General features: G+C 38.9%; 1 long non-coding RNA gene across 2 annotated transcripts in view; it reads right to left on the bottom strand.

Annotated features, from left to right (window-relative positions):
* LOC106009170 (uncharacterized) overlaps nt 1–16,053 on the bottom strand; it is a 96,570-nt gene extending 80,517 nt beyond the window's left edge. The window contains exon 1 of one of the 2 annotated variants that reach the window (XR_002393924.2): nt 15,651–16,053. This is a non-coding gene — a long non-coding RNA (uncharacterized LOC106009170). The remainder of the gene's footprint in view (nt 1–15,650) is intronic. The other variant, XR_001183277.3, reaches the window with a different exon arrangement.
* Nucleotides 16,054–24,622: the final 8,569 nt, after the last annotated feature.

The raw sequence follows: 24,622 nt of genomic DNA, 5'->3' as shown, positions 1-24,622 counted from the left end.
TGTACTGGATACACAACTAAGGATTCAGCTCAGAAGGAATTCTCTGAAAAGATGGGGGACCCTCAGACAACTCTAGGCCACTGTGGCCCTTGTAGAAAGGTCACAGGGACCAAGAGGTAAAAGGGAGTGCCTGCACTTAACAACCACTTCTTGTGATCCACTGTGGTCTTTGTGCTTCTCACCTCCTCAACCCTGGCACTTGGTGGAAATTCCCAGGCCTCAAAGGGTAACTCTCTTGCCAAAGGACCCAGGAAAGTCCTCACAAAATGAAAGCTGCTGCTGACTCCAGGAAATACCAGATTGATCCCTTGTGTCTGGAGGCAAAAGAGGAGTCACTGTCTGGGCACGTGTAAATGCCCCTGGTCAGCAGGGGAGGGGAGGGCCACTCTTTCACAATGGAACAGAGAGGAAGCCACATATACCCTAAGTAGTCCATTGGGCATCTCCTGTATTCACTGCTAGGTGCTTTTGACTTGGGGGACTCCCCATTGGTTTCACTGAAATGATTTTAGAATTGTGCTGTAGTCTGAGATGCTTTTCAATTGTTTCTTATTTCCTGCTCTCCTTTCACAGGTGGGATCCTTGCATTGTAATCTGAAGTCTATTTCTCACAGAGCATTTCCTTAATAAGTCTCTGGTGATTCTAATTCTATCTGACCATATGCTTATAAGAGGACCAAGACTGAACAAGATGCCATCATTCTCATGGACGTCTGCTTTTAAGAGATTTCCTAGAGCAATGATGGTGAACCTTTTAGAGCTTTCAATGACACAAACAGCCTGTTGTGACACATGTGCCATAAGTTTGCTACCACAGTCCTAGAGCAAATACTACGTAAATCCAATAAGTTAGTGCCAAAGAGTAGAACTGCAAGCCTCGTGGCAGGCCTTTGGGGATACCTTTCACATGCTCTGGTATTCGTGTCTCTGCTTATTTCTGAGGCTGGGCCAGTGAGCCCTTAGATGTGTTTGTCTTCTGGTTGACTGAACTGGCAAGTGTCACCAGTTATAGGCTTCAGAATCAGACTGGGGATTCATATCCTGTGTTTACTACTTGTTAGCTATGGAACCCTACATGGGTAAATAGAACAAGTAACACTCATTAGGTTATGAAGAAGTTAATTGAGAAAATAAATGTCATGTGTAGCATATAGTAAGAATCCCAAAATTGCAGATATACTAGTATCGTTATTCTTACTCTTAAATCAGGGCATACATCAAAGATGCATTAAAAATCTACTAATCCAGGAAGACTGATGAAGCTAAGTCCTTCCTTTCTATTAATCAGCAGAGATGTCAGAAGTGCAACTGAATTTTTTTTCTCATAAGACTATTTCCAACTGAGTGACCAGTCATTTGTGTAGCTGTGACCATTCACATAATGGATATGAACACAAAGCTAGGAGCTTGCCAGTGCCTAGGTGTTCACTATGACATAAATCAGCTGTGCCACATGACTACTAAAGTTTCTTGGTCCATTTCTGCTCCTAGAACAAAATACGATGGGCTGGGTAATTTATGTGTGACAGATATTTATTTCTCAGGGTTCTGAGAGCAGGGTAGACCAAGGTCAATGTATCAGTAGAATTGGTGTCTGGTGAGGTTCTATTCCTCATAGATAATGCCTTGTTGCTGTATCCTCATGGTGAGGAAGATGGAGAAGACAAACAGTTTCCTTTAGGTTCTTTTATAAGGACCCAAATTCCATTCATGAGGATGGAGCCTTATGAACCAATCACCCCGCAAAGACTCCACCTCCTAGTACAGTAAACCTGGGGGTTAGGTTTTTACATATGAACTTGGAGAAGACACAAACATTCTGACCATAGTACTCACCTTCACAGAATCAAGTTCTACTTCATACAAGCTGCCAGGGTCAATAGCTAGGGGTCTTTTTTAACTGTTCCCCTGACAATTGGGCTGTCACCTGACCGTGCTTCTTGGAGAGAAGTGATTTTATTTGGATACATGATGAAGTAGTTAGAAAATGAAAGTAGTCCTGCTCTGAATCTCTCCTTACCATCAGTCTCTGTAACCTAGACAAAGGCTATCTGTTCTTAAATGTCTTGTTACTAGCAGCCAAGTTGTGAAATGGAAAATAACCTTAATATCTTAAAATAAAAAATAAAATATTATTGAAGTGGAAAATAGAATGGAGGAACAGCTTCAAATTGTTTCCGGCATTTGAGAAATTCAGGTCATTGTTAAGTATAGGACCTTTGTATTTTTTTTTCCATTAAGAAGTTAAAAATAAATGAACTCTGAAGGTTTTAAGAGAAACTTCTATCCAGAGACTATAGAGACCGCATCTTGAGAAGTGCTTCTTAGAAACCTTGGGTGCATAGTAATCACATGCAGTTGTAAAAATGAATAATATGGGTGCCACCACTCCCAGCACAGAGGAGGAGTCTTCTGGGCCAACATACCACCATGCTGAGCACAGAGGAGGTGAGCTGCCCAGGTGCCACCAGCAACCCCCCACTATCAAAATGAGAAGACATGTAAACAAGCCTCAAAACCAGACTTCCAGATCACTTACAGAAACCCCAAAGGGAAATGAGATGGAACACCCTGATACTTAACCACATGGACTCCCTAAACTGGCAACCAAAAGAGGATCTGGAAAAAACGAAATCAGAAATAATTTCTCACATAACAGCAGAGATTGTGCCCGTAGTGCAAGACATGATTAATAAATCTAGAGAGGATACAGATAAAAAAAATAGAGGATCTGAGGAACATGATGAAATCCCAACATAGGAAACAAATGGAATCCATAAAACACATGCAAGTAGATTTCCAGGAGATTAAAAACTGCATTGAAAGTTTACCCAGCAGAATGAGCCAAGGTGAGGACAGAATTTCAGATATAGAAGATAGGATTGCAATTAGTGACCAAGAAAAGAAAAATTTCTATAAAATAGTAAGGGACCATGAGAAATCAATCCAGCAGTGGCTAGACGATGAAAAGAAGAATAACATAAGACTGATCAGAGTCAATGAAGAAACAGTGCAGATGACATAAAAAAAACTTCACAGAAGTGACGGCAGAAAACTTCCCAAGCAGGGGAAAAGAACTTGACATACAGATAAGTGAGGCATATAGGACTCCAACTAGCCTTGATCAAAAAAAATCTACACATAGGCATATAATTGTTAAGATTCCAGAAACCCAACAGAAGAACAAAATTTTACAAGCAGAGAAGAGAAAAAAATCATATACAAAGGAAAGCCCATCAGAATCAAAGCAGACTTCTCAACGCAAACCCTCAAGGCAAGAAGAGCTTGGAGTGATGTATTTCAATCCCTAAAGGAAAACAGCCTTGAACCCAGATTGATGTACCCTGCAAAATTATCTTTCAAAATTGATGGAGAAGTAAGATACTTTCATGACAAAGAGCACCTTAGGAACTTCATGAATACCAAACCAGCACTCCAAGAAATTTTAGACAGTATCCAGAGAAAAGGCAATGAGGATCACAACCCCAGGAAGCCCAGCAGAATGAATCCATCAAGCTCAATAAGAATTTAAATGTAAAGGGGGGGGGGACCCAGAAAAAAGAAAAAGTCATGACAATAATAAGTCAATGCATATCGGTTATAACCATCAATGTTAATGGCTCAATTCATGAATCAAAAGAAATAGACTGGCAGAATGGGTCAAGAAGCAAGATCCAACAATATGCTGCACACAAGAAACACACTTAATTCAAAAAGAAACTCATAGACTGAAAGTTAAAGGGTGGAAAACAATACTCCATGTGATGGGAACCCACAAAAAAGCAGGAGTAGCTATCCTCTATGCAGATTAAGTGGATTTCAAACCCACACTGATTAAGGGAGACAAAGACCAATACTACATCCTTGTAAAGGGAACAATCCAACAGGAAGACATGACAATCATAAATATATATGTACCAAACACTAGTGCACCCAACTATATAAAACAAATAATAACAGACATGAAAAATCAAATAAACACTAAGACAATAGTAGTGGGGGACTGCAATACCTCACTGTCAGAAATAAATAGGTCAACTAGACCAAAAACAAGCCACAAAATACTAGAACTCGATCAAAGTCTTGAACAATGAACTTAACAGATGTTTACAGAGTGTTCCACCACACAAAATCAGAATACACATTCTTTTCAGCTGCACATGGGTCATTCACCAAAATAGACCACATACTCACAAATAGAACATGTTTAAGTAAGTGCAAAGGAATTGAAGTTATCCCCTGCGTATTACTAGACCATAGTGTGATGAAATTGGAGATCAATAGCAAAAGAAATGGCAAGAGTTTCATAAACACATGGAAAGTGAACAACATACTTCCAAATAACCAATGGGTCACAGAGGAAATTAAAAAATAAACCAGACAGTTCCTTCAATTAAATGACAATGCCAATACAACATGTTGGAATCTATGGGACACAATGAAAGCAGTCCTACAAGGGAAATTCATAGCAATGAATACTTATATTAGGAAAACAGAGTGAGCTCAAATAAACAACCTGGTGCTGAACCTCAAGCTTCTAGAAAAAGAAGAGCAGGACAACCCCAATGCTCATACAAGGGAGGAAATTATAAATATCAGGGCAGAAATCAATGCAACGGACTCTAATAGAAGGATACAAAAAATCAATGAAGCCAAGAGTTGCTTCTTCGAAAGAATCAACAAAATTGACACACTCTTACCAACCTTATGAGAAAAAGGAAAGAAAAGGCCCAAATCCATGAAATTAGGAATGAAAAGGATGACATTACAACAGACCCAGCAGAAATCCAGAGCATCATCAATATCTGCTTTGAGAACCTATACTCCAATAAGATGGAAAACACAGAAGAAATGGACAGATTCCTAGATACAAATGAATTACCAAAGTTGAACGAAGAAGACCTAAACATTCTGAACAACCCAATATCAACCAATAAAAATGAAAATGTAATTAAAAACTTATCAACTAAGAAAAGCCTGGGCTCTGATGGCTTCATTGCTGAATTCTACAAGACATTTAGAGAGGAACTGCTGCCACTACTGTTTAAACTCTTTAGTGAAATTGAAAGGGAAGCAATACTCCCAAATTCATTCCTGGAAGCAAGCATCAACTTGATCCCCAAAGCAGAGAAAAACCCAACTGAAAAAGAGAACTATAGGCCAATCTCACTAATGAACATAGATGCAAAAATCCTTACTAAGATACTGGCAAATAGAATGCAGAAGATCATCAAGAAGGTCATACACCCTGACCAAGTGGCATTCATCCCAGGGATGCAGGGAGGCTTCAACATACACAAATCAATCCATGCAATACACTATATCAGTAGAGCCAAGGACAAAACCCATATGATCATCTCAATAGATGCAGAAAAAGCATTTGACAAAATCCAACATGCATTTATGATAAAAACCCTACAAAAAATTGGAGTAGACTGTCTCTACCTCAATCTGATAAAAGCCATCTATGAAAAACCAACAGCCAATATCATACTAAATGGTCAAAAACTGAAATCCTTCACACTAAAATCAGGAACAAGACAAGGATGTCCACTATCACCACTCTTGTTCAATATAGTCTTGGAATCATTAGCCATGGCAATTAGACAAGAGAAAGATATAAAAGGAATAAAGATAGGAAATGAAGAAGTCAAATTGTCATTATTTGCAGATGACATGATACTCTATATAGAAGACACCAAGAACTCCACCAAAAGTCTTTTAGACTTAATAACCAAATTCAGTAAAGTAGCTGGATACAAGGTCAACACACAAAAATCAATAGCTTTCCTCTACACAAACAACAGACTCACTGAGAGAGAAGTAGGGCAAACTATTCCTTTCACAATAGCATCCAAAAAACTGAAATACCTAGGAATCAACCTCACAAAATAAATCAAAGTCCTCTTCTCTGAAAACTATAGCACTCTGAAAAGAGAGATTGAAGACAATATCAGAAAGTGGAAAGACATCCCCTGCTCCTTGGTAGGAAGGATCAACATACTGCAAATGGCCATATTTCCAAAACTGCTATATAGATTCAAAGCAATCCCAATTGAAATCCCAGTAGCATACTTCATGCACCTTGAGAAAACAATCCAAAAATTCATTTGGAATAAGAAGAGACCCAGAATAGCAAAACCAATTCTAGGTAGCAGAGACATGGCTGGGGATATCACAATCCTCAACTTGAAACTATACTACAAAGCTACTGTGATAAAGACAGCATGGTCCTGGCAAAGAAACAGACCTGAGGACCAGTGGAACAAATTAGAAGATGCAGAAACAATGCCAGATGCACTCAGCTACCTCATCTTTGACAAAGGATCTAAACACCCTCACTGGAGGGAAGATAGCCTCTTTAATAAATGAGGATGGAAAAATTGGGTTTCAACTTGCAAACAATTAAAACTATACCTATATCTCTCACCATGCACTATACTAAAATTGAAATGGATTAAAGATCTAAATATTAAAACAGAAATGCTTAACCAGCTGGAAGATAGTTTAGGAAGAGCTGTTGAAGACATTGGTGTAGGAAAAGATTTTATGAACAAACCTCAGTTGCCCATGTGCTAACAAACAATCAACAAGTGGGATCTCTTCTTATTAAAATGTTTCTGTACATCAAGAGAAACCACCATCAGTGTGAAGAGACAACCCAAGATGTGGGAAAAAATTTTCACCTGCTATTCCTCAGACAAAGGTCTACTATCTAGAAACTATAAAGAACTTAAAAAAAGTCAGATCTCCCCAATTTAAAGACCCAATCTAAAAATGGGCATCTGAAATGAACAGACATTTCTCAAATAAAGAAATAGGAATAGCAAATAAACATATGAAAAAATGTCCAACATCACTTGTCATTCAAGAGATGCAAATGAAAATAATGCTGAGATTCCACCTCACCTCAGAAGGTGCTGTCATGAAATCAACCAATAACATATGCTGGCAGGGCTGTGGTGAAAAAGGAACACTGCTCCACTGCTGGTGGGAGTGTAGACTCGTTCAACCACTGTGGAAATCAATGTGGAGATACCTCAAAGAAGTAGGACCGGAAGTCCCATTTGACCCCGCTATTCCCCTGCTGGGTATCTTCCCCAAGGAATTAAAAGAATCATTCCACAGTGATATATGTGCACCCATGCTCAAAGCAGCACAGTTTATAATAATTAAAACTTGGAAGCAATCCATTTGGCTATCAACTGGAGCCTGGATAAAGAAAATGAGGTTTTGGCTCCCCTTCTTCCATTCCACGCTTCTAGGGCAGAGAAGGTGAGCCAATCCCAGCATCTGGGAAAAGGCTCCCCCACCCTCATTCCACACTGCTAGGGCAGAGAAGGCAAGCCAATCTCAGTGCCCAGGAAGAGGCTCCCCCACCGCCATTCCACACTCCTAGGGCACAGAAGGCAAGCCAATCCCATTGACAAGGAAGTGGCTCTCCCACTGCCATTCCACACTCCAAGGGCAGAGAAGGCAAGCCAATCCCAGTGACCGGGAAGTAGCTCCCCTGGTGCCATTCCATGCTCCTAGGGCAGAGAAGGTGAGCTGTGCAGGGACCAGAAGCACTGGCCCCCCATCCCCCGTGGAAATGAGAAGACACATAAATAAGCCTCAAAAACAGACTTCCAGATCACCTTCAGCAACCCCACAGGGAAATGAGATGGAACACTCTGACACTCAACCACCTGGACTCCCTGAACTGGCAACAAAAGAGGATCTGGAAAAAACGAAATCAGAAATAATTTCTCACATAACAGCAGAGATTGTGCCCATAGTGCAAGACATGATTAATAAATCTAGAGAGGACACAGATTAAAAAATAGAGGAGCTGAGGAACATGATGGAATCCCAACATAGCAAATGAATGGAATCCATAAAACAGATACAAACAGATTTCCAGGAGATCAAAAACTCCATTGAAAGTCTATGCAGCAGAATGAAGCAATGCGAGGACAGAATTTCAGATATAGAAGATAAGATTGGAATTAGTGAGGAGGAAAAGAAAAATTGCTTTTAAATTGTAAGGGACCATGAAAAATCAATCCAGCAGCTGCTAGATGAGGCAAAGAAGAATAACATAAGACTGATTGGAGTCAATGAAGAAAGAGGAGAGAGTGCAGATGACATAAAAAAACTATTCACAGAAGTGATGGCAGAAAACTTCCCAAGAAGGGGGAAAGAACTTGACATAGAGATAAGTGAGGCATATAGGACTCCAGCTAGCCTTGATCAAAAAAATTCTACATATAGGCATATAATAGTTAGGATTCTAGAAACCCAATAGAAGAACAAAATTCTACAAGCAGTTAGAGAAAAGAACCAAATCACATACAAAGGAAAGCCCATCAGAATCACAGCAGACTTCTCAACACAAACCCTCAAGGCAAGAAGAACTTGGAGAGACATCTTTCAAGCCCTAAATAAAAACACCCTCCAACCCAGATTGACATATGCTGCAAAATAATCTTTCAAAATTGATGGAGAAATAATATACTTTCATGACAAAGAGCGCCAAACAAAACCAGCACTCCAAAAAATTTTAGACAATATCCTAGGAAAAGACAGTGAGGATCACAACCCCAGGAAGCCATGCAGAATGAATCCTCTGGGAGTGACAAATTAAATGCAAAGGGCGACAATCCAACAAAAAGAAAAAGTCATGACAAGGCTTTTAAAACTTTTAACTTTATCTCCCTAATGAGTATATAATTCAATCTTGTTATTGTTCATGATTAGTATTTTTATGATTCTAGTGTTGCTCACCTTTCCTTGTGCTGTGCTGGCTATTTATCATCTTGTGTCTACTTTTTAATTGGTTTTTCTATTAATGAGCTGTAAGATTTCTTTATATATTCTGGTCATAGGTTATATGCATTGTAAATATGATCTGTTTAAGGACTACTTTTCATTTTAAAGATGTCATTTAAAGTTCTAAATTTTGATGGAATCTCATTTATCAATTTTTTTCTTTTATATATCATGTTTTTTGTATCCTAGGAAGTTCTTGCCTACCCTAAATTCATAAATATTTTCCCTTATAATTTCTTCTTAAAGTTTTATACTTTTAGGCTTTCATATTTAGGTTCATAAATCCTTTCAAGTTATTTCTATGTATGGAAATAAAGGGTTGAGGTTAATTTTTTATATACAGATACCAGGTGTTCTAGTGCCATTTGCTGAAAACACTATCTTTTCCTCTGCTCTTGAACTGAGTTTATATTCTATAAAATGTTAATGTTAAATAATCTTTCAAAACTCAGTGGACTATATATGTGCGGTTCTATTTCCAGATTCTCTGTTTTATTCCAATGCTCTATATGTCTTTCCTTACACCAACACTGCCTTGATTACTGTAGCTTTAGAGGAAGTCTTAAAATTAGGTACTAAACATCTTCCAACACTGTTTTTTTTTTAACTTTTCTAGGTCCTTTGTACTCTCACATAACTTTTAAATTTCAATATCCAATACTTCATTTATAGCAAGTATACATAGACCTGAATTTTTATATATACCTTGCGTTTTCTAATCCTGCTAAATTCAAATACAAGTCCTCGGGGCTCTAGAGATTTCTTAATATTTTCTCTGTAGATGATCATTTCCTCTACATATAAAGATTTTGCTTCTGCCGTGCCAAGCCTATCCTAGTTGTGTCATTTTATTGCCAGACTATTTTGGTTTGGGCCAATGCTTCAAAGTTTAATGGACAGATGAAGAGTACGCATATCTGCCCTTGTTCCCCATCTTAAGGAGAAAGCATTGTACCTTCTCCATTCATATAAGGCATTCTCGCTGGAAGCATGAAGTACATGTCTTTAATCTGTTAAGAAGTTTCTGTTCTACTTCTAGTCTGCTGATAGCTTTTACCATGAACAGCTGTACAATTTAGTCCAATACTTTTTCTCCAACTACTGACAGGATCATGTGGCTTTTTCCTTTCCTCTGTTAAAATGATGACTTTTGGGGGTGGATCTTCCAAGGCTGAACCAACACTGACATCCCTACAATAAAACCACTTTCTACATACTGCCAGATCTGACTTCTAGTAGTTTATTTTGTTAAACAAATTTCTATCTATGTTCATACTTTTTTCTTCTATTATCTTTATCCAGTTTTAGGATTAGCACAATGTTGATTTCCTAAAGTGAGGGGAGAAGTGTTCCTTTTTTTTTCTGCTTTAAATATTTGATATAATTTATCAGTTAAAATGTATATGAGCCTATTGTTGTCATATAGGTAGGTTTTCAAGCTAGGATTATACTTTCTTTAATAGATGCTATTCAAATTTTATATTTCCTCCAGAGTTAGTTTCATTAATTTGTCTTCCAAGGTACTTCTTAGAAGTTGTCAAATTTATTTCAAAACAGATTTTTGAAATATGCTTTCTATATCCTTTTAAATTCTGTAAAATCTGTGGTAATGTCTCCTAGATCTTGATATTGTAATTTTAAAAATGTATAATTGATATTTTGTAATAGGATGTAAAGGTGTAAAGAAACAGGGGAAGTGGGAGGGGTAGGGGAAAGGAAAGAAGAGAAAAGAAAAATATGAGAAAAGAAAAAAATGGAAATAAAATCTTTGTAAATAGGGAAGGGTGGAGGGGGTGAAGGGAGGGCAGGGTCAGGGGAAAAAAATAAGAACCAAGATACTCATGTAATGGTACAAAATCCCAATGATGTATGTAAATGTATTTTATACCTAAAATGTACCAATAAACTTAATGGGGGAAAAAAAAGAAAGTGTGGGTTTTTTAAATAAAATGGAGTACTACTCAGCCATAAAAAATGAAAATTTAGAGACATTTGTAGCTAAATGGATGCACATTGAGGCGATACTCTTAAATGAAATAAATAGGACACACGTGTAAATACAGAATAGTTTCTCTAGTGTGAGAAACTGAAAGTGTAAATAAGGAATAAAAGGTATAATAGATAATGTGAAATAGGAAGAAAAGGGGCAAAGGGGATGTGGGAGGGGTAGGGGAAAGGGCAGAAGGGAATGGGATTAATATGAGAAAATGGAAAAATGGAAACAAAGTCTTTGTAAATGGGGAGGATGGAGGAGTTGAAAGTTGGGGAGGAGAATGGGGAAAAAATAAGACCGAAGAGAGATTATGTAAATGAGCAAATTTCCAATGATGAATGTCATTATATTGTAAACCTAAAGTGTACCAATAAAATAAAATTTTAAAAAAGGTGGGATAATATGTGTTCAAAGAAGGTAGACTCCTTACCATCTTTGGGTTTGAGTCAGCTGCAAGCTCTTATTTTTATTATGCACCACAATATCTGCATGAAAAGAAACTAGACTGAGGGGGCTGAATAATTTTCTATACTTCTCTACAATTTATGTAATGATGAATAAGATTAACAGTTAATTTACAATGAAAGTGAGCAAATTCCAGTCCCTAAAACAAATATAGATTAAATAAACAGTGCACTGTTTTACATGCTTTGAGGTTAAAGTTTACATTCCAGGAAATTTTATTTAGCTTTTAGGATCATCCTTGAAATAAGAGCACACAATGAGGGTTGTGACTATCTCAGGAGGTTCCTTTCTTCTTTGTAGAGAGCATAGCAAGGGACATGGCCCGCACATTTCAAAGAGTATAAAGGCCCCTTTCTCCCCAGAATGATTCTTTGCTCTTTGTACTACAAAGCTTATAGGAGTGAAAATGCTTCCTAGCTCACCTCTTTATTAATAACTAATACTTGATGTAACAGGATTTTGTCCCTAAGATATCAGATTGACTCTGACCTCTAATTCCTTTTAATTTTAACCAAGATATAATCAAAGTGTTTATATTTCTATTTTCTTATCAATTTATTTAAACATACTGTTGTATTTGAAAGTTATATTTTCCCATGACATAATGATTCTTCTTGGCCTCCCTCCCTCCCTCCCTCCCTCCCTCCCTCCCTCCCTTCCTTCCTTCCTTCCTTTCCTTTAACAAAGGAAGTGATACTAAACCTGAGCAGTAAGGGGAGTGTGTATAGGAGGGACGGGTGCTCAGGGCCTTCCAGGAAATACACATTGCAAAAACCAAGAACTGCAACTCTGGAGGAGCAGAGCAAAGTCAGGGAACAAAAGCAGTTGAAATTTTCTGGAGTGTAAAGTGCGAGACAGAGAATGGCAAAAGATGACAGTAGAGAATTTGCCAGGTGCCAGATTGTGGAGAAACCTTAGTGTCCTACGACACAGCATGGATGTGAACTGAGAAGAAAAAGAATCAACATGTAAGGTCCAAGATTAAATGCATAGAAATTAAGAGACACTCACAGTGGTCCAAGAAAAGCAAGAGAAAATGAGCACCCATCTTAGGGTGGTGAGGAGGGAATGGAGCCCAGAAGTATTTAGAAGGTAAATTCAGTTAGTGTAAATGATTGCTTGGACATGGGGAGTAGGGAAGGCAGGGGAAGAAATCTAAGATATCTGCTAGCTTTCTAGTTTGTGTGATTGAATAAAAGGAGTGCTGCCAACTGAAAAATGAAACAGAACAGTCAGATGAACTAGTTTAGGAAGAAAAATGTTGAGCTGCATTTCAGGCACATTGAATCTAAAATGTCAGTGGGTTATGTTTCCACAGGTGTCAAGAGCAGCTGGATGTGAAGACCTGGAGCTTAAAGAGAGGGATGTGTTGGTATAGATCTGTGGATAACTGACATGTAAGTCGTGGTTAAAACCGTAAGAAAGAGTGAAATCACCCATGTTTGCTCTGGTAAAGTGTGCAGCATAAGAGAAGTAATAAATTAAGAATGGGACAGCAGCATCTAAGGGATGATTAAAACAAAACAAAGCCCATAAAGAAGCAAAAACAATAGACAGAGGGTTACAGAAACCCCTGGAGAAGGCATTATCATGGATACTAAAGGAGCAAAATGTTTCAAAGACAGCAGGAACAAGGGTATCCAATAGAGAAGCCCATAGGGCACCGGAAATACGTGCATCTCAGAACTTCACTGGAGAGAGTACAGCTAGAGCAGAAGATGGAGAGACAGAATTCATACCATAGTGGTTTGAAGGGAGAATAGAGATGAAGTTCAGATAACCAACAAAGGGGTTCAGATGAAGTAGAGAAGAGGGGCTAGTAAGGAGCCCATTCATTGGGAGAAAATTGAGGGTGAAAGAGATGAGTTTTTTGAGGTTGAAAACCTGGTGTGACTGAAGCAAGAAACAGTGAGGACTCTGGCACAGATAACTCTTTAACGCAAAGATAGGAGCAAAAGTGGCTTTTAATGATCCCAGCAGTTCCGCAAGTGACTCCTGTCAGTCTCCAGAGCCCCAAATAGAAGTTTGTGTTTCCTTATATTCCTCTTTTTACATCTATGAAGCATAATTCTATTGGAGTTTCCCTGGGAATACAGCAAGCAGGATTTACACAAAGCAGAGCAGTGGAGAGGGGAAAGCAGAGTTCTGGCAGGACTTTCTGAGTCCGTTACGCTCCTTTGATGACAGATTACAGAAGTTGTCATGGCTGCTCAGGTACATTCTACAAAGAGCATAGTTACCTAGTTAACCCATAGTTGCCCAATTCCATATGGAGGGGTGTCTCCTCTCTCAAGACAAAAAATGAATTTTTGTGAGAGCCAGAATATGGAGAAAGCAGAGTATTGTGGCTTAAGATTTTTAGGTAAAATGGGTCTGGGTGATAATGAGATCCAAGATAGGGTCCTCGAAATAAATGCAGAGATGAAGGGCCCCAACCAAAGTTCAAGGTCATTAAAGTGAAAAGGTATGGGAGTGTCTACCCAAAAGCCTTATAGCTACAATGGACACTCAGTTTTCCTGGCTTTATGAGAAGAGTCTGGTGTAGAAGAACTCTGTGAGCCACATCACAAAGATTTTAATGGGAATAATGCTAATCTTTATGGGGTGTGTATGTGTTTCTAGATAACTGTTCTAAGTTCTTGGTATACATTTAAACTTGATAAGGTAGGTGTTAATATTATCCTCATTTTATAGAGGAGGCGATTTAAACCCAGAATGGCCAAATTGCTCAAAGACACAATATAAACAATATAATGCTCTTGTCGATCTCCCTTCCCCAACCTTCCCTTTGATATTTTCCTGGCTTGTGTTCTAATCACATTCCCTGGGACAGTGCAACCTGCGTGGTGACCCCCACAAAGTACTACCAAGTAAGACAGTCACCATAGTGATCGCCCCCGTTGCCCTTCTGTGCCCGTTTAAATCTCACTCATTTCTCTGTGGCTCGAGTCTGAACTTCTTTGTCCAGACTTTAATGCACTTTGCAATGTGATCTCCATTCTAATTTCCAACTTTGTCTCTTCTTGCTTTCCTAAAAGACATTCTTACTCCAGCTGCAGTACCCGTCTCAGTGTCCTACGCATAGCAGGAACTCAGTTACTATTGGTGATGAGAATCTGGTGGATAATACTGACTTACACTGGTTTACAAAACAATTTGTTTTGCCTATGTAGTCTCTCTTGATCTTAGCACTGAGAGATTTGACAGGTCCCAATTTCCCCACCAATAGAAGCTATTTACAGCTAGGAAGAAAGCCTTCCATCCTTGTTAAAGGAAGAAAATCTGGAAGGAGGACATTAAAATCATGTGAACCATATATTCTCAACCTTCCACACGTGTAACACATGCAGGGACTATTCACATAGATGAGGAAACAGGCTCATTGAGAAGATAAGTTGTGAGCCCAAATCAGAAAAAGAATACAAATTTTGTCCTTCAACCTATGGTATAAGATCTTAGTATTACCTTATGTTTTGCAATTTTATTCATCTATCTGTCTATCTGGTAGTAAACTGAACTCCTTGAAGGTAGAAACTCATCTTCATTAATAAGTCCCCAGGGTCCCTAGAACTTAGCACGACATCTTAAAGACTGAAGTTTCTCGATAAATATTTGTTGAGTGGATAAAAGAATAATATTAGGTGTTAATCTTTATACTCAAATAGTAGTTTTAATCATATGTTGCACAATTAACTCAACTCAGTTAATTTGTAATTAATTCCACTGCTGAATATCTAGTCGCATATTTAACTAAGTTCTGAAGGAATGAAAGCACTATGAAATTCATCTATGCATTCTATAGTTTTTCATAAATGGATGGAAAGTAACACGCCTATGGAAATAGCAAGAACCAACATAGTTAAAAATAGACTTGTTTTTGGTATATGTCCTCTGGCAGAGAACATTATGTTCTGGAGTACATTGATGACTGTTCAAGCACAATAGGGATAATCCTTATATCCGACTTTACCTCAATCTCTACGTGGTTGGACCCAATATTAATATTTCTTTTCTTTTTCATTTTTTTTAGACAGAGTCTCACTGTATAGTTTAGGTTGGGCTTGAACTCACTATGTAGCCCAGGCTGGTCTTGAACTCAAAGTGATCCTCCTGCCTCAGCCTCCTGAGCCCTAGGATTACAGGCATGTGCCACCACTCCCAGCTTAATATTTCTATTAGTACATTTCCTTTATACTTTACTGTTTATAAAACATATTCACATTAATTTTATTATCTAGGAGTCTATAAAAATAGCTATGATTATTTCTATTTTACATTCACATCTATTCAACAAATATTTCCTGAAATAACCCAGACAGAATTCTAGCTTCTAGATTAAAAATTGAGCACAAAGGAAGTTCATCACCCCCAAAGTACTTACCTTCTTGCAAGGGAAGACAGGCAGGGGTTGAGAAGTGAGCGGAAAGTCATGAAAGGGAGCATAAGGGCAATTCAATGGTGATGTGACAGAGAGAACTGGAGTTGGGGAGGAAAAGCCGTTCTGAGGAGGTGACCCTGGAGCTGTGTCCAAAATGAGAAGCTGGTCATGGGCAGGAGCAGCAAGTTCAAGGGCTCTAAGGTGAAGATAAACTTGAGTATGTCCAAGGCACAGGATAAGGCCAGTGCAGCAGCCGGAGCGTACTGGAGAAGAATGAAGGGAGATTGGAAAGACAGGTGAGAGCCAGATCAAGTAGGACCTCCTGGGCCCTAAAAAGGCAGGGGTGGATGCTGTTTTAATTGCTGAGGGAAGCCGTCAAGAGTTTAAGCAAGCAGGTGACTGCCAGGAGACATTTATTCATGGATTCCTCATGTTCCTGCAAGTTCCAGACCGCTGAGCACAGGCATTTCTAGCCAATGTTCACATAAGGGGCACTCTAGGGTAATAAAGCCTACTGACGTCTCTCTACAGACACCCAGGGTGATAAAGATAAAGACCTCCACGCACCCACAATTTGCTTGTATTCCAAGGTAATGAGCCATCTCTATCTGTAGAAAGGAGGCAGTCCTCTATCTGATCCAATTTTCCCAATTTCAGGATTCCTTCTCTATGATTCACTCCATTAAATATGAAGGTTTTATATATATATATATATATATATATATATATAGTGAGTGAAAATATGGCGAATGTTTAAATTTTTAAAAATTACAGTAGAAGGCACATTACTAAAAAAGATGGGATAAGTATGTTTGAAGTGAGGGGGACTTTTTAAGTATTTTGAGGGGAGTTAATGGTAATTTTTTTTACTGTACTAAAATTTTTAATGTAAACATTCACTGTATTTTTTATTACCCCTCGTGTGTGTGTGTGTGTGTGTGTGTGTGTGTGTGTGGCAGGTTAACTTGTTGGTTTGCAAGCAGGGTAAATGTCAGACCACTTTTTTTTTTTTTTTTGGTACTGGGGATCAAACTCAGGACCTTGTGCTTGCAAGGCAGGCATGGTGCCACCGAGCTAAATTCCAGCCCTCTAACTTACCCACTTTTGAAAAAGATCACTTAGGAAAGAGACTGAGGTATAAAAAGCTGATGAAAAAACTTCTTCCAATCATTACAGAAGTAAAACTGCAACTTTTTCCTCAAGAGCATTTCTCTCTCTCTCTCTCTCTATATATATATACATATACAGAAATATATATATGTGTGTATATATATAATACACACACACACATATATATATATGTCATTAGCCTACAACTTTTATGAAAACACTGCTTACCATCCAGACTACTTCACAAGACCATTTTACAATCTTGGTAGTTGACCTCAGACCACAGGGATATAAGTGTTTGGTAATTATTACTTCGTATGAGATCTAGGTAATTTGCAAAACTGTTGATCCCATTTATTTTATTCATGGTATCTCTTACAAATATCATTGTAGTAAATTTTTGTAATGTTGCCAAATGTTGTGAACTTACTTTCAACCTCTTATTTTAAGTAATATTCAGGTCCATACAAACTGTTGTTCCAAACTGAGAAATTCTAATTTAAAATATTTAGCCTAGACCTTGTGGATGAGGAAACAGTTTGGTTCTTTTCAACCTAATCATCAAAACAAACAATACAACCACACATACAGTTGAAACAAGTTTGTTCCCTCAATTTACTGGTATCTAAGTGTCCCTGTCTTGCCTCAATGATTCGGAGAGTGGTATCATACAGGGCTTTGAAATAGCCATGTGTTTCTCAGTGATATGTGCACATTCTGAAAAATGAATTGTTAGGTAATTTTTCATTGTGCAAACATGAGATGTGGGGACATCTTCCCATTCCAAACCTAGATGATATAGGACATCATATACAGGATATAGGATGATATAGGATACTGGACACCAACACTTTTTTTCTGTAGTACTAAGGATTGTATCCAGGGATTTGCACTAAGATACATCCCCAGCCCTTTTTTATTTTTTATCTTCAGCCAGTGTCTTCCTGAGTTGCCTAGGTGGTCTTCAAACTTGTGATCCTCCTTCCTCAATATCTTAAGTACTTGGGATTCCAGGCATGTACCAGTATGCCTAGCTCTGGATGGTTCAAAACACTAGCACGAGATATATGAAACTGCTACCACTGTATGGAACATTACATATTTTTACAATAAACTGATTTTTAAATAAGTATAGTAGTAGTACACTCTAAAATAATGATTAAAAAGTATAGTTTAGTAAATACGTAAACGAGTAACCTATTCATTTATTATCACTATCAAGTGTTATGTACAATACAGTAGTACCTTAGTTCACGAACTTAATTCTTTCCATGATTCTCGTTGCAAACAAAATTGGTCATGAACCAAATCAAATTTTCCCATAAGGTCTACCTTGAACGTAATCATTGAATTTGGCTTGTGACCAGAATTGTGGAAAGAATTAAGTTCATGAACCATGGCACCACTGTGCATGGTTTATGTGCTATTCTTTTATATGGCTGGGAGCTCAGTAGGTTGGTTTTCAGCAGCATCCTTACTAACACATGAGTAATGCGTTGCACTACCATGTTGCAATGACTACAGTGTTGCTAGGTGATAGGGTTTTTCAGCTCCACTATTCTCATGGGACCACCATTGTGTATGCACTCCGGAGTGCATACACAATGGTAACATCATTGTGTGGTGTGTGACTGGCCCTGAGCTGCCTGACTCAGTGTCAACTTTGTATTCCTGTCTACTCACTATGACCTTGTGGGACAAGAATTAAGCATGAGGTGTAGAGATTCTGGGGTCCATGTGAGCTTATGGGGAAAAGCAAGGTCTGTCTGCTTTGCTTGTAAAAAGAAACAGCAATGATATCTGTGCCATGTATTTTTCAGTGCTGGTTTGGATGGTCTCAAAGGCCTTTCTCAGCTTGAACATTTGATTCTTTTTCAGTCTCTTGCTCATAGCCATCCATTATTTTCCATTGGTTAGAAGCCAAATTTTCTCTGTCTGGATTTTAATACACCCTTAATGCAGTTATTTATAAAGATTCTCAAGTGTGTACCTCCTGACCCCCAAATGCTTGCTAATGTCAGATGAGCAGAGGAAATACTATTTGAAAAGAAGGTGATTTGAAAGCTGGATAATCCGCGTGCAAGTGTCCAAGCTCTAATTTATCATCCGCGTGAAACAGAAGTTAATGATCAATTAGATATGTAGCATTAGGTATGTAGTATGGTGCTATGCATGTATGAAACTAGATACGATAGCTTTGGGAAAAAAACTCAAAGGATTAAATAACATGGGAACATCAAGAAGACACAAAGTTGTACTTTTCTTTCCCTCCAAACACTTTCTTTTATCATGATACAGCACACTGATTCAAGATGGTGTGGCAGAATAGTAAAAAGGATAAGCTCTGGGGTCAGATTTGGTGGGTTATTGTCACTGTTTGCTATTCTTGGGCCATATTCCTCATTTTCCCTATCTATAAACTGGCAGCAGAGCTCCAGCCACTGAGGGATGCTGTGAGGACTGAGTGAATCGAAATGCATGAAGTACTTAGTCACTTAAGTCTAACATTATGTGACCTCAATGGACTGGTACAGAGAAGATTGCTTTTTTCTCCCTGTACCAGGGATTGAACCCAAGGAGCACTGTGCTACATCCTCAGGCCTTTTTAATGTTTGTTTGTTGATTGATTGATTGATTGATTGATTACCTGACTGAGACAGTCTTGCCAAATTGCCCAGGCTGATCTTGAATTTATGAGCCTCCTGCTTCAGCCTCCAGGGTAGATGGGATTATAGGTGTGTACCACCAAGCCCAGAAAGAGGTGGCACTTTGCTCCATGACAAATCTTTCCATTACCAGGCAGACAGTAGCATAAAGTTGTAAAGACAAGGCTGCTCCACAGCCTCTCCATACCCACAATGCCTTTATGACTGCTCAGAGCTGTGTCATGATTTAACACTTCCAAGATGTGAGATAGCTTTCCAGAGTTTTCGAGTTATGAGAGCTGCTCCAGAAGTTTGTTTTAGAAAAATGGTCACCACTGGCAGTGCATTTCAATGACACAAAGTGGGTCACAATACTTGCTCACTCGTGTGACATTTTCAACTTACTCAGTGAACTCAATCTCTCACTTCAGGGGAAAATGACAACTGTGTTCAAGTTGGTAGATAAGGTGGCTACATTCAAAGCTGAGCTGGAATTATAGGAGTGATGAGTGAATATTGAGATTTTAGGCAAGTTTCAGACATTAGTGGAGATTTTGAAAGAGACTGAGCCAGTGCCTTCTTTCTCTCAGGTGGCACGTGATCACCTAGCTCAACTTTCAAAAGAGTTTGGCTCACCGCACCTGCCTTGCAAATGCAAGGCCCTGAGTTTGATCCCCGATACCAAAAAAAAAAGAGTGAGCATTACTTACCAACCACAAAGGACTCTGGAAATGAGAAGGAATGGATCCATCACCCATTTGTGAATAAGCTGGGTGAATCCATTTTGTCTGCACTAGAAGAGAATCACCTGCTTGAGATTGCAAATGAACTGCAAAATTATGTTGGAGACAACTTCAAATCTCCATACAGTCTGAATTAAAGTCAAAGTGGAATATCCTGGGATTGTCACAGAAGCACTGAAAAGCCTGCTTCCAATTCCAACATCCCATCTTTGTGAACAGGTTTTCTGCAGTAACAGCAACAAAAACAAGACAGAGTCCTTGGTCTTAAAGATTTTAAATCCTTCACTTTCTTGCCTTGCACACAGGGCTCATCTGGTCTTCTCACCTAGAATGTCCTCTACTTCCTGGCATCTTCTGGCTTGGCTATCCATGTCCTTGCCATACTCGAAGGTCAGCTCAAATCCGTTCTCCTCCACAAAACCCTGTCCCTACGCTCCTTCTTGCCACTCAGTCTTTGTCACTTCATCATTCTCGCTACAAATTGTAATGCTTAATTACATAGATTCCTTCATTTTACTTTGTTTCGTCAGACTGATTTACCCCACCCCCCATTAGAATGTTCCAAGTATGGATCTTTCTTCCACTTCTTTGTCTCCCGTTGTCCTCACACTATTCCGAGTCTCTGGTTACTGTTCAGTAAATACTTGATTAGATGGTGTGGACTTCTTGTTTTATTAGTGTATACAGAGGTCATCAGGCTACTATTTTATGTATAGTAATCCTACAGATAGTTTAAAAGGCATGGTATTCCATGTCTGTCTTTTTAGATCAAATAGCTCCAGTTCTCTGCATAATCCTGACAGTTGTCTTCTTCTACCTGTTGTGACTCGAGCTGCAGTCTCAAAAGTATGTTTGGGGAAACATTGTGTGAAAATCTGAGAAATTCTGCTCTCTGTGTTTATTGTGGCTACTGAGATCCTTTAATGTCCTCAAGTATGTTGTGATTTTTCTAGAAACAGAGTGCAACATTTGTAACAGAGTGCCAGTTTATTTAATTTTTCATTGCATTGAAAGATTTTAGACAGATCAATGACCACTTTACTATAAAAATTTCTTCTATCTTCTCACAACCCATCTCTAGATTTTGTGACTTTCTTTTACTTTGTTAGGTAGAATTCATATTTGTATTCTATTTTGTGATCCAAAATACCTCCAATGATTAGTCTTAGTTCTATACTTAACTGGAACAAAACTCAACAACAGTCTTTTATCCTTTATTATAGCTTCTCTATTTCTGTGTTATGTTGATTTGTCTTTTCTTTCTTGGCTTCATTTCATTTTTTGTTTTCTGAGACAGGGTCTTGCTATACAGTTTAGGCTGACCTTGAACTCACTATGTACCTCATGCTGTCCTTGAACTTGTGGCAATCCTCCTGACTCAGCCTCCCAAGTGTAGGAAATATAGGCCTATGCCACCACACCTGGCAATTTTATTTTATTTTTTAAAATTTTATTTATGTAATTAAAAGTAACAATACTTGTCTGTGAGTCACACACCAAAAAGCTTTTTGTAGAGATTAAGAATTCAGTATATCCCATTGGACACATCCAATAAGCCTAATAAAGATATGAGGTTATTTAAGAAAGACCTTTGAAGGGCCAAGGATGTAGCTTAGTGACACCTTCACCTGCCTCACAAGTGCAAGGTCCTGAGTTCAGTCTCCAGTACTGAAAAAAAGAAAGAAAGACCTTTGAAGGATACTCTTACTTTATGAAGTAAATCATGATTTACATGGAAGAATGAGATTCCAGAGGATTTTATACTAAAAGAAACACATCGAGTCTGGCTCAAAATGGACAAGAGTACAAAGTAAAAAGAGCTTGTTGACCTTTTAACTTCAGGAAACAGGCTGATAACTACTCCACTTCTAGTTAAGGAAGGATGGTCCAGACCTCAAAGTAGTGAACCACAGAGGTTTGTTCCTAGGTTCCAAACCCAAATGGAGTTTGCTTAGGTGGGTTTTGAAATCACTTCATTGATGGTCCTTTTTTTTTCATTTTCTTCTGTTTTGAATGGGAATACCTAAAACTGTTATGTATGATTGTCCAGCATTTGTATTTTCAGAGAAAATAACTGATGATGCTGTTTCATTAGCTCACAATTCCAGATGCAGAGGAGTTGTGTCCTAGGACGGATTGTACCCAGTGGCTCACCCACACCTCATTTAGATGAATTAAATGACAAGATCTGGATCTTTGACTTGATGTTGTAGTGAGTTGAGGCTTTTGAGGACCTGGGATAGAGTTAATGTACCTCACTTATAGAACAGATGCGGATCTTTGAGGGCCACAGAGGGGACTGTGATTGATAGGCAGAATGATGTGCAGCCACCCAACATGTCCAAGTTCTAACACTTGGAACCTGTGAATATATGACGTGACATAACAAAAGGGAATCAAGGTTGCAATTGAAACCTAAAGTTGATAATTACCTGACTTTGAGGTGGGGAGATCAGTCTAGATTATCTCAATGGGTGCAGTCTATTAATATGAGTCTTTAAAACCGGGAGAAGTGCTAAAGAATTAAGAGATGTTAGGACGGGGGATGTAGCTCAGTGGCAGCAGTGCCTGTCTGGCAAGTGCAAGGCCCTGAGTTTGATTCCTGGTACTGGAAAAAAAAAAAGTATTATGTTGGGAGCAATGCTACATAATTCTAGGGAAAAATCATTTGAGTAGGCCTAGTTCTCCTGCCTACAGGCCAGCAATAACACTCCAAGACATACTTCCATTTTGGCCTCAGGTCACAAGGGAGATCTCAATGATCCCATGATGCTGTAATGCTCCAGGACAAGACCACACCTGTGGGAGACGCCCTGGGAGGAACTAAATCTTCATCTGTGTAGTTCCTGGGAGGAACTAAATCTTCATCTGCATAGTTCCTCATTGTTCTTAGATTTCCGCTGCCGCCACCCAGTCTTTTGTTACACCTTGTTCATCCCAATACGATACTGAAATCTACATTACTCATTTGTTACATTTGTTTCTTTGGATGGACTAAATAAAAGGTGCTGCAAGCTAGGGCTTCTTGTCTTTGCTGCCCAGAGCAGCACTGATCAGACCCAAAGCTCAGCTTCTTCTCAGTCTCATTTGTCTACCTTTCCTGTAATTCACCGTGTGCTGCCATGGCTCGCAGGAGACCAGGACTCACTGCAGAGGTTCTGGTAACGTCCCCTTCTCCTGTTCCCTACAGTATTAGAGATGGTAGTATGAAAAGGACTGGCCTTGATATTGCTGGCTTTGCAAATGGAGGAAAGGGGCCAAAAGGAGAGGAATGGAGACAGCCTAGGGGAGCTGGGAAAGGCCAGCAGACAGGTTGTCCCGAGTATTCAGATGGGTGCTCAGCTCTGACTTTGGCCCAGTGAGACCCGTGTTAGGCTTCCAGCCTACAGAACTGCAAGACGGCACATTGCTGTTGTCTTAAGCCACTACATGCACAGCAATTTGTTACAGAAATGCATTTGTATAGAAAACAAATACATTTAGTGTACATCGGAAACCTGGAAGGCTTACTAAAATACACATAGTTGGGCCCCACCCCCTGAAGTTTCTGGCTCAGTAGATCTTGGGCAGGGCCTGAAAATTTGCCTCTCTGAAACATTCTCAGGAGATGATAATGTTACTAGTTTAGAGGCAGCATTTTGAGAATTTGTGCTTTATCTAATTTAAGCTCTAAATTGGAGTCAATCATTCAGCTGCTAAAAGTTATCTCATTTTATTTATTAGACTCTTCTTTGTGTACTTTGGCTTGAAAAATCCAGAAGTGAAAAGGGGACTTGAATCTGTATGGGTAATTTGAAACAATGATCACTCTAAGCATGCGCCCAGCTCTTTGTAAAAATCACTGTCATTCCCTGTGGCACATTTATGGGGATGGGCTCATATCACAGAGGTCAGCGTGGCCCATTTAAGAATGTAATTAGAGATAACAGTATCTGTGTGTGTTATGTTTTCATGGTACAGTGCTGGATCCGACAGTGCATGTCACTCAGCATGGCAGTAATCCTTGGCATGGAGCTCAATGGAACAGTGACTTCAGAATGACAACATTGATCTTGATTTTAAACTGAGCTCTGGAATTACTGTGTTCTTAGGTTTCAATTCATGCCTGGTATTGCACACATTCTTCAGGTTTTCTTGCTGTAAAAGAGCCCTTTTAAACTCACAGAGCATTCTACATGCTGCATGGAGTCTTGCCCCAGTGCCAGACACAGCAGCAGGGTGACTGAACAAATTTCTTATTGTGTTTGGGCATCCTCAACTGCACTTTGCAAGCAGTAGCTTGAGCAGAATAGACAATTGTACTCTGTTTTATTTTTCAAAGCACATTCATGTCTTTCATCTCATCCTGTCACAAATATTAATGACAAAGCCAGGAAGAGAATCCAGGTTTCCTGAGCCTTAACCTCACGTTCCTGCAACTCTTTGATCTTGGTCTCTAGATCAAGTCCAGAATATTCTCCATCTACAGGGAAGACTT

The sequence above is a fragment of the Heterocephalus glaber genome, unplaced genomic scaffold, assembly GCF_053883595.1.
Source record: "Heterocephalus glaber isolate CG9 unplaced genomic scaffold, H.glaber_assembly_v1.0 deba00001553, whole genome shotgun sequence".
NCBI classification, from domain to species: Eukaryota; Metazoa; Chordata; class Mammalia; order Rodentia; family Bathyergidae; genus Heterocephalus; species Heterocephalus glaber.
This window is presented reverse-complemented; position numbering and strand designations above follow the sequence as displayed.